Source organism: Pelodiscus sinensis, chromosome 3 (assembly GCF_049634645.1).
Source record: "Pelodiscus sinensis isolate JC-2024 chromosome 3, ASM4963464v1, whole genome shotgun sequence".
Lineage (NCBI taxonomy): Eukaryota > Metazoa > Chordata > Testudines > Trionychidae > Pelodiscus > Pelodiscus sinensis.
In genome coordinates, this window is record NC_134713.1 from 165,596,943 (window position 1) to 165,608,440 (window position 11,498).

An 11,498-nucleotide genomic window follows, 5' to 3' on the forward strand; every position below is an offset into this window, starting at 1 on the left:
ACTTCACTTGTGCTGAAAAACAACACCTTGTGCATTTTAGTACAAATCACATAAGCGTATGCATGTTCAGGGCCTTCAAGTTCAGGATTTTTGCACCTTATACTTCTTTCTTTAATTAATAGACTGTGCTTCAGAGATTTCTGAGACTTTCTCCATGGAAAGTAAAGGATTAGAATGAATATAGTATATGTTCATCTCCTTACAAAAGAAAAGCTGATGTGAGCCCTTGCGGGAAATGATATAACTGAATGGTTTACAGAGGAAAATTGCACAACAGTTTTTCCGGATGATGTTCATCATCTTCACAGACATTAAAGTCTGTCCATGCACCTGCTACAGCTAAAATTGCTACTGAAAGGGCACAACAGATGGTATTAAATCCTCTGAATGTTGTGATAACCCCGCTGAAACAATTCAAGATGTTTTATACAATATTTCGGAGGCTGTGTCCCCCAGATTGCCCAGAAAAAGAGAATAAAGGACTCAGAATACATGAGGAATGCTGTCAAAGCCATGTTCAGATAAATTAGTAATTCACACACATCAGACAAAAACAAAACCATAAAAGATTTGTTGTTACTGGCTTCTCAGTTACTAAGGAAAATGTTGCAGTGTTTTATGCAAGATATAACATGCAACATTATGGCTGACATATAGAATATTTAAAACTATGCCAACCATATTTCAATAGATGTATTACAAAGAAATCATGAGAATTGATGGATAATGCCAGTTACTTTTGCCCTGGTACTTTTAAATGCTCAATCTTGCGATGAAAAGTTGGTTCAATAAAAGAATGATGTTATTCCAGAAGAAAGTTGCATCTTAAAAACCACATCTGTGATAATGATTTTCAAAAGAAGATGCCATATTTGCATTCAAATATGTGCACCTGTTAAGAGCACAGCTTGTTTGTTCATTTGTCAAATTTGTTGGCAAAGAATTCAAAGCACTGGATTAGCAACTCTACCAGGCAGTGAATACAGTTTAAAGCTGTAGAATCTTCTTTAGCTTTTGTTGCCCAAAATATTTCAAAAGATTTGATAACATAATGTACCACAAACCTACAGAGGTTCTCAATTTTGATCAGCATTTTGAAAAACATATGGCTAGAATTATAAAATGCACTTACTTGCTTCTTCAACTGAATGTTTTCCATCCACAGCTGTGCTAAATACAGAGTGCACTAGACAATTTCCACACATTTGAAATGCAATGGAAATCATGTGACATCACTGGAAATGCCTAAGGGCCAGATTTTCAAAAGTACATTGGTGGCTAAGGATGCGGATAGACACCTAATGGGATTTTCAAAAGCAGCAGAAACCTAAACTCTATTGAAATCTGATTCTCTTAACTCCTCATCCTCACTGAAATCTGAATCATTTTAATTACTATCTACCTCTTTAGGCATCTAAATACCTTTGAATATTTGCCCCTAGTAGATGGGAGTATCAGGAGATTATTAGACAACTTGCAAAAAGAATGAGTAGAGCTATACATGGAAAGAGTTATGAGAAGGGAACATTGCAGAGAATTTCAGCATTGTGATACAAGTTATGGCCATCACAAAGGACCAGCAAAATCAGTCCACAATGGAATGTTTCAAACCTGTTTCATATAGCATCATAGATTCATAGGCTTTAAAATCAGAATAGACCATTATGATCATCTAGTCTGACACCCTGTACATTACATGATGTTATATTGTGTTATATATAATATAACTACTCCAAATCTCACCCAGGATCAAATCCTGCAGTCCTCATTTGAGCAAAACTCACGGACTTTGCTGTAAATTTGGATTCAGTCCTTAGCTGATGGGTGAGCTCTATGCTGAGGCCTCTTCCTGAGCCCAGTCTTAACTAAGAGCATCCTCATTCTTCTGGCCCTTGGTGGATTGCCACATCATCTTTCCTTCTGCCATGCCCCTGGGCCTGGGAAGAAGCAATAGAAGCTCTCAGCTCCCTGAGGTTGTCTCCTGTGGAACTAAGGCTGCTTTGCCCTCACTACTTACCTGAATTTGATCATGCTGACACTGAAATAATTAATGCTCCATTTTAGGTAGAGACCGTACATCTGAAGCAGATGGAAAGCAAAGGCTCTAACCCGTGTTTATGCCTAGATCCTGCACTAGCTGTGGGGGAGCTGCCCGATGGTGAATTTAGAATAGTCATAGCTTACTCTATCTTATGCAGCCCCTTAGGGACCATTTCCTTGGCTGGGATCAATGAGTGATCAATACATCACTCTCCCTCCCAACCTTAGAATGCTCCTTTCATAGTATATGGAATACTAGACTCTGGCTTTAGTGCTCCTGCACTTTATATACCCTGTCTTCTGACCTTTTTACAAAGGAAATATCAGTGTAGAAACAGTGATCAAACATTGCTGTACCAGTGATTTGATGTGATTTCCTCTATTGAGCTCTCCCCAGCCTTTGCAAGCAGGCATACATACCATGTCCTCCCCACTGCCAGGTTGCCATTGCATGCCCCCTATGCAAAGATGGTTAGGAGGAATGAGTGATGCACAGCTCGCTTTTCATTATCTGGCTTTTAACTACCTGAGTGAGTGAGCATGATCATGATGGTCCCTTCCAGCCCTAAAAGTTTGAGACTCTGAGTTCTAGAGGGACTGATGAGGAATCTCCCAGTGTGGGGGAATCCTCATCAGCCTCTTTAGAGCTCAGAGACTCATAGGCTGTGTCTAGATTGCACCCTTTTTCTGTAAAAGGGATGCAAATTAGACACATCGCAATTGCAAATGAAGCGGGGATTTAAATCTCCCCAGCTTCATTTGCATAAAAATGGCTGCCGCTTTTTTCCGGCTCAGAGCTTTGCCGGAAAAAAGCGCCAGTCTAGATGCGGATCTTTCGGAAAATAAATCCTTTTCCGAAAGATCCCTTATTCCTCTTAAAATAAGGAATAAGGGATCTTTCGGAAAAGGTATTATTTTCCGAAAGATCCGCATCTAGACTGGCGCTTTTTTCCAGCAAAGCTCTGAACTGGAAAAAAGCGGCAGCCATTCTTATGCAAATGAAGCGGGGGGATTTAAATCCCCGCTTCATTTGCAATTGAGATGTCTAATTTGCATCCCTTTTACGGAAAAGGGATGCAGTCTAGACACAGCCATAAACTTTAAAGCCAGAAGAGACCATCATGATCATCTAGTCTGGCCTCCTGCTCATTACAGGCCAACTCCTATAATAGACCCCCTAACCTCTGGCTGAATTACTGACATCCTCACATCATGATTTAAAGACTTCAAGTTAAAATTAATCCACCATTTACAGTAGTTTAAACCTGAAAGTGCTCCATGGTCCATGCTACAGAAGAAAGCAAAAAACTCTCAGAGTGTCTGCCAATCTGATCCGAGGAAAACCTGATCTGGGAGAAATTCCTTCAGTTAGAACCTGAGCATGTTGGCAAAACTCAACAGTCAGTCACCTAGGGACGAATTCTTTGTTATAACCAAAGCCTTCCCCATCTAGTGTGCCATCACTGGCCGCTGAAGATATTTGCTACTAGCTGTTGCAGGTCAACTACATGCCAGAACACCACTTGTCATCATCTACAGCCTCCAACTGAAACCCCTCCACAGCATCATTAACAATCTACAATCTGTCCTAGAAAATGATCACTCATTCTCACAGGCCTTGGGAGATAGGCCAATCCTCGACTACAGACAGCCCCCTAACTTGAAGCAAATTCTTTCCAGCAACCAAGCATCACACCTCAAACTCACATACTCACCTAGAAACCCACCCCCGCAATAAACTCTGTTGCCAACACTGTCCACATATCTATGCAAGTAACACCATCACAGGACTCAACCATATAAGCCATAAGGCTCATACAACTGCACATCCTCTAATGTGATCTATGCCATCAAGTGCCAGCCATGCCCCTCTGCCATGTATATTGGCCAAACTGGACAGTGTCTACAACAAAGGTTAAATGGACACAAGTCAGATATCAGAAATGGTAATACACAAAAACCTGTAGCGGCACTTTTTAACATACCTGGGCACTCATTCTTCTCCAAAAGAATTTCAGAAACCAACTTCAGAGAGAAACTGCAGAACTAGCCTTCAGATGCAAATTTGACACTATCTTTCACGGCCTGAGCAAAGACCTGAACTGAATGGGCTGTTATGTTCAACACCCAAATGACATCAAAAGCTAAGTATGGGACACTTACAGCCCACTCAGCCTCATTAGCACCGACACTACAATTGACAGGGTTTTTTTCTCCCTCTCCCTTCTTTTTCTGTTATAAATTGGGAGGTTTTCCTTTTTTCCCCTCCACTCTCATCTGAGGAAGTGGATTTTTCCCACAAAAGCTCATGATATTAAATATATATATTTTTTAGCCTCTAAGGCTGTGTCTAGACTACATGCCTCTGTCGTCAGAGGCATGTAGATTAGACACATAGGCAAAGTCAAATGAAGCCGCGATTTAAATGATCGCGGCTTCATTTAAATTTACATGGCTGCCGGGCTGAGCCGACAAACAGTTGATCAGCTGTTTGTCCGCTCAGCGCGCTAGTCTGGACGCTCCCCTGCCGACATCAAAGCCCTTTGTCGGCAGCCCCGTTATTCCTCGTGGGATGAGGTTTACCGGGGTTGTCGACAAAGGGCTTTGATGTCGGCAAGGGAGCATCCAGACTAGCACGCTGAGTGGACAAACAGCTAATCAGCTGTTTGTCAGCTCAGTGCGGCAGCCATGTAAATTTAAATGAAGCCACGATCATTTAAATCGCGGCTTCATTTGACTTTGCCAAAACAACAAATCTACATGGCTCCGTCGACGGAGCCATGTAATTTAGACATACCCTAAGATTCTACAGGACTACTCTTTGTTTTGTTAATGGACAGTTTATATTAATGTGTTTCTCTGTCCACATAGGCGCTATAAAGAACTCATCTCCCGCACAGCAGTCATATCTCAAGTCATCCTTGTTTGGGTGATATGAAACAAGCCAAGCTCTTTGAATCTCCTCTTATGAGGTACATTTCCCATTCTTCAGATGATCATGGTAGCACTTCTTAGCCACTGTTCCAGTTTGAATTCATGTTTCTGAAATATGGGAGACCAGAATTGCAACTTACTAATACATCTCCTGTCTCTATTGGAAATACCTTAGAATCATAGGGTTGGAAGAAATCTGAGAAGGTCATTGAATCCAACCCCCATCGAAAAGTAGGATCAATTCCAACTAAATCATCCCAGCCAGAGCTTTGTCAAGATGGGATTTAAAAACTTCTAGGGATGGAGATTTCGCCACCTTCCACCATACCTTGCCTGATGCATCTGAGGACTGTGTTAGTCTTTTTACAGAGCCTCTTCACATTGGCATCTCATAGTTATCCTTTGGTCAACTAATATGCCCAGGTCTTTCTCTTCCTTGGTCAATTCCAACTGATAAATCCCCAGCTTATAGTAAGCATTCTTTTTGGAGTCCTTAAGTGCATGACCTTGAACTTTATACAATTAAATTTTAACCTTCTATTATTCCAATGTTAAGGCTATTGTCCAAATCTCTTATATGAAATTCCAGTATTCCTGTGTATTGGCATTACCTCCCAACTTTGTCTCATCCACAATTTTATTAGCACATTCCCACTTTTTGTGCCAAGATCTGTAATAGAAATATTAAATCAGATTTGTCCCAAGACTAGTCCCTGAGGAGCATCACTAATAATCTCCATCCAGCCTGACAGTTCATCTTTCAGTATGACTTGCTGTTGTTGCCCCTTATCCACCTTTCAATTCTCATTATAATCCCCATTTTCTTCAATTTAATTTATAATTTCCCATGTGGACCTATATCAAATGCCTTATTGAAATCCAGGTACATTAGATCTAGTGCATTTTTTTTTGTCTAAAAAATCTGTTATCTTCTCAAATCGCATTTTCGATGCGCTTTTGCAGAGTGGACATGCTCTTGCGCCAGAAGTTTTTGTGGAAGATCTTTTCCGATAAAAGCTTCTTGCACAAGAAGCCTGCAGTCTAGATGTAGCCTGAGAGAGGCTACTTGAATTATACCAGAATACAGCTCAGTAAGACATAGCAGCAGTGCACGCCCCCAGTGATGCATGTACCTCTCTCCCAAAGCTCGCTGTTAAATAAAACCAAGGACCCTGGAAATGTCCCTAAACCAGCAGCTTACTCTTATTTGTAGCCAGGTTGCTAGCTGGATATCCTAGAGCACTTAAAAAAGCACTATACTGGAAACTCAATCAGCTGCTAAATTGGACTGCTTGACCAAGAATTGGGAGAGTTGTTTTTTTATGTCCTTTTAACCCTCCATATGCATCCCTGCATTCATACAGCAGGGTCTGGCCATAAGTATGTTTTCTTCTGTGGATAATTTGCTAACAGTTTATTGCTCTCTCCACATATTTGTGCCTAGAACATATTAATATACACATCTATTTCTCTGAAGATTTTAGAAATGGAAACCGAGTCAATAAAAATTGCCATGAGCTTTTGAGCAGAAGTTCTCTCTGACAGGCTGATAAAAGCTACATCCATTTGGAATTAAGGGTAAGAAGAGTATAAGTACAAACAAAGTAAACCCGTGATTTAGGTTCAGTTTGATAAGAAATCCAAATGAGTTAAGGTATGGAAATACACAAAGGCACCCAAATGAAGGTGCATACACAGGAACTTCTGTGGGTATGTGTGTGCTTTTTTTTTTGTAAATGTGGTCCGCAAGGGTGTGAATGCACTCCTCATGGTCCCCCAAGAAAGCGGGGAAATCAGCCCCAATCTTCCCCCGGCTGCTCAGAGCATGGGGGAGGGAGGCTCGGGCAGTGTGTCACTCCTGCCTTCTCCTGCCTGGCCAGAGCAAGCTTATTTGGGGGACCATAGGGAGGTGTTTTCACACCCTTCACACACACACCCTGCATATGAGCCTGAAATAAGTAGATGCTGAAGTGCTGTCCTGGATGACAACGTTTTCCTGAAACAAGGCTTCAGTTTATAGATGTGTTTGTGACAGAGCAGATCAGATGCCAGCTCATGCACATGCCCTTTTACTTCACTGAATGCGTACCTGGAAACCAGTCTGGCTCACCTGTGTGCTAGCATTTTTAAACTAGACATTAAGTTTATAAGAATGAATTTTGTGTTTGGACTTTAGGAAATGCTTGTGAGTTGCTGCATATATTAAGCTCACTTATAGTATCTTCATCCTATATTATAATGTAATATTTAAGTGTGTGTTTAATCTATACTATTAGAAAAGGAGAGGCACCTGTCACGCTGTCTGTCAGAGAACATTTCAGAAGACTTGCAAAGTTTCTAGAAAATGCCAGAATGAGTGAGAAGTGATGAGCGTGGCCAGGCCCCTCCCCTTGGGCTGCCATTGGCAGGGACTCGGGGCAGGGCTCAGCGCCTCCCCAGCAAGTAGACGGCAAGTGCAGTGTGGAGCTGGCGGTGGTGATGATACCACGCAGACCTGTGCCCGCTGGACAGGCAGCTCATGGGCTGGGGCCCCACCCTACTCCTGAATCCCGAGGGAGGCCTGTTTGGCAGGTGGGGCAGACGGGGGCAGCAGGGTGTGTCAGGGGCAGTGCTTCACAGTCCATCGAGCAGCTGCTGCCATGACACGATCACTTCTCCATGAGGCACATCAGCCCCGGGACAGAGAGAAGCAGGAGATGATGTGAGCAGTGGGGCTGACAGTAAGTCCCTGCCTGCCGTGCTCTGCCTGTCCCTCCCTCGGCCCCCGAGCCAGTGTCCCCTTGGGTCTTCCCATGTCCTGCCCTCCCACATGGCTGTCCCCCGTGCCACCCGCTCACCTGTCCCACCTCATTGCCACATCCCCCCCATCTCTGCCACCCCTCAGCCTGCTGCACCCCAGACACAAGGCGGGGCTCAGCTAGTAATTATAAAAGTGTTTGCTATGAAACTGGAATATCCCACAGCCAGGAGAAAAGCATTACCACAATATGGGTATGTCTAGACTACATGCCTCTGTTGACAGAGGCATGTAAATTAGACATATCGACATAGTCAATGAAGCGGGGATTTAAATATCCCCATTAGAATAAAAATGGCCGCCGTGTTCTGCCAGCTCAGCTGTTTGTCGGCACAAATCGGCAGTCAAGACGGGGATCGGTCATCAAGGAAAGCCTCTCTCCTGGGAGGGAGTTGTGACTGGGGCAGGAATGCAGGAGGGGGTGCAGGGATTTGGGCTGTGAGTAGGGATAGTGGATTGGGGTGCAAGGTCGGAGAGAGGGTTGTCACCTGAGCTGGAGTGTAGGAGAGGATGCAGTGTCTGGGAAGTTGTATGGGGGCTGGAGCAGGGGTGCAGAAGGCTTGGGTTAAATAGGGTAGGAGGTCAGAAGGGGGCTAGAGGGTTGGGGGAGGGAGAAAGGGGCTGGGGCTCCAAGCCAGTAGCTCAACAGGTTCCTTAGCCAGGGTCCCTGCCTTCCAAGCCCCCACATGCTCAGGGAAATTGCAGGAGCCACGTTTATTGCTCTAAACTGAATGCTATGAGCCTGGGAGATGAGGGAGAAGGGGCACTACACGTGCTGCCTGTCCTCCAAACCGGCAGCTGCTATTGACCTAAATCAGCCAATAGGAGCTACTGGGGGGTAGGTACAGCATGAGAAGCCTGTCTCCCCTTCCTCCAGGCTCTCAATGTTCACAAACACCTGGCCCTGCACTCGGCTTTCCTAAGTGCTGAGTGGGGGTGGGGCAGGCAGGAAGCTGGCTGGGGCTCTCACAGCCAGATCCAGCCCACAGATAATTTTTTCCCAGTCCTGGAGTAGAGGCTGGAGCCAGCTTCTCCATTTTTAGCAGGCTGCAGCAGCTGCTGCTCCTGATCCTCCAAGAGGGCAACTGCCCCACTCCCTTTCCCCAGCCTATCAGCTGAGCTCCCTGCCTGCACGGTGAGCTCTGAACTTCAGTGTGGGACTCAGAAAAGAGCTGTGTGCCTGTGTAGGCATACAGCTTGCAGGGAACCTTGACCAGGACTAAAACACAGACGCCCAACCAAAGGATCGGTTCTTGCAAGAGGTGGCTGCTGACCCTCACCCACTGTTCCACAGTATTTTATTTGTATTTTATGCTTACTGTTCCATGATAATATAAATATATTTAAATCTGAATTTACTTTAATATCGAACTGCTGCTCTTATCACCACCGTAATTATTTTCAAAGGGCACGTCTACACAGCAGGGCTAAAGCCAAAATAAGCTATGCAACTTGAGCTATGTCAATTGCATAGCTTAAATCAAAAGAAGCTTAAATCTGGTTTTGGCACTGTCTACGCAGCAGAAAGTCCAAGAAAGTGCACTCTTCCTACAACTTTCCTTAATCCTCAAAAAATGAGGGTTACAGGAGTCAGAGTAAGAAGTCCTCCAACTCCATGTTATTTTGACATTATGTCAAAATAATTGCTTGTAGCATAGACACGAACTGTGTTATTTTGGAATAACATCACTTAGTCCAAAATAACACTGCTGTGTAGATGTACCCTAAAGCCATGTCTAGACTAAATCCCTTTTTTGGTAAAGGGATGTAAATTAGGCACATCGATATTGTAAATGAAGCCAGGATTTGAATTTCCTGTGCTTCAATTTCATAATGGCAGCTGCCGCTTTTTTTCAAAATGGGGCTTTTTTGAAAAAACCCAGCAGTTTAGACAGGGCATTTTCAACAGGAATGCCCTGTTTCAAAAGATCCTGTACTCCTCATTTTTTGAGGAGTACAGGATCTTTCGAAACGGGGTATCTCTGTCTAAAATGACCCGTTTAAATTGCTGAGGGAGGGGTTTTTCGAAAAAGCCCTGTTTTGAAAAAAAGCAGCAGCCGCCATTATGCAAATGAAGCATGGGAAATCCAAATCCCAGCTTCATTTGCAATAGCAACGTGCCTAATTTATATCCCTTTACCAAAAAAGGGATGTAGTCTAGACGTAGCCTAACAGGTTGCAAGTGAAGAGATACCTGAGAAGGTGCAGAGATCTGGAAAGTTTATTTTCATGTATTAATGGCTAGTATTTTTTTAAAATATACCCATTTCATAGCAACTGCAGCATCCATTAAATAGCCATATGACTATGTTGTATTTCAACAGTATGGAAGTTCAATTTTTCAGCTTTCAGCAATTTGACAGCTTGAACAAACAACCTTAAACTTGTATTAGAAACCCCTTCTCCTTTAAGTAAAACTGTTTTGGTATATGGATTGCCATATCATTTGGTATATGGATTGTTTTGACTGTTAAACAATTACAAATACAAAACCCACCCATCACAATTGTGTTGAAAGAATATGTTCCAGTAGTGCATCATACCCTTTTGAGTAAACTAGAGCAGCAGTCTTTAATCAAGTATGCTCTCTTCCAGAAACAGAAAATGAAAGCATAAGTGCCATATGTATTCCTGAATGATTTATCTACATTCAAAGAACTAAGTTTTTGTAACTGATTATAATCAGACATTTGTACAGCTATGGATAACAGGTTTCTTTTGCATTTTAATATGATATATAACAATATTCCATGCAATGGCCTTCTATTTACACATCTGCCGAGCACTTGTCTGCAATTACTTAGTAAGTTTTTATTATTGCACTTGTCACCATATTAATGTAGCTGTACATTTAAATTGAGTGTAATTGCAAATTTCCTGAAAAGCTTGGTTTCTGCAAGTATTTAATTAAACTAATATCCTAAATTAAAAATAATTATGTAACTATACTCCAGTAAAATAACACATGCATGTCTCTGTCTATGAAGAAATTGGGTGTTTTGCTTAATTCATACAAGATGTGGATTAATATTGCACAATTAAAGGTCAATTTCCACTAGAAAAAGAGGGATAATTAACTTCACTGCTTAGAAATCTGACATATTTCAATTAAGCAAGCAATTTGTCATAAACTACATAAATCAGATTATCAAGAAACATCTTAATGCTTATATTTTATAGATATAATGAAAAATAAGTCTGTTTCCTATTGTATAGTTCAGATTCTGTCTGTGGTTTCATTTGTAGGTAACCAGTTCAAATCAGTAGCAAAAGAAAGTTGCTGCCATCTAACAGCTGTTTGGAGGCCTGTGAAGTGAATGGCTAGTTTCATGTAGTTCTTAGTAAACAGTTTTGTACATCATACATTGAACTTTCTCATCATTTGAGATGACCTGTCTAGTTGAGAGCTGTGGCATACTTTCAAGGTAACACAGAGTTGTTGGTATGGCTGACTAGGAAAGTGAACTTCTACAAAAAAAATTGGTAAGTTTTGCCCAAAAAATGTCATCCTAATTCAGACAGCACAGCTATAAGATGAAATTTCTGTGGAAGTTAAATTCTGCAATATTTCATTTCAGAAACATGGACAACATGTCCCCTCCCTCTCCTACTCTTCCCTCACTCCCCCTCCCCCCCAGAACATTTTGGCATTTCTGAAGAAAAAAATTATATTACCCAAGAGACTGGTTATCCTAGCTCAATGGCTATCTAGCAGATGAGCTATGGA

General features: G+C 42.3%; 1 long non-coding RNA gene across 1 annotated transcript in view; it reads left to right on the forward strand.

Annotated features, from left to right (window-relative positions):
* LOC142828043 (uncharacterized) overlaps positions 1-11,285 on the forward strand; it is a 41,211-nt gene extending 29,926 nt beyond the window's left edge. The window contains exon 3 of the long non-coding RNA XR_012902966.1: positions 11,018-11,285. This is a non-coding gene — a long non-coding RNA (uncharacterized LOC142828043). The remainder of the gene's footprint in view (positions 1-11,017) is intronic.
* The last annotated feature ends 213 nt before the right edge of the window (positions 11,286-11,498 follow it).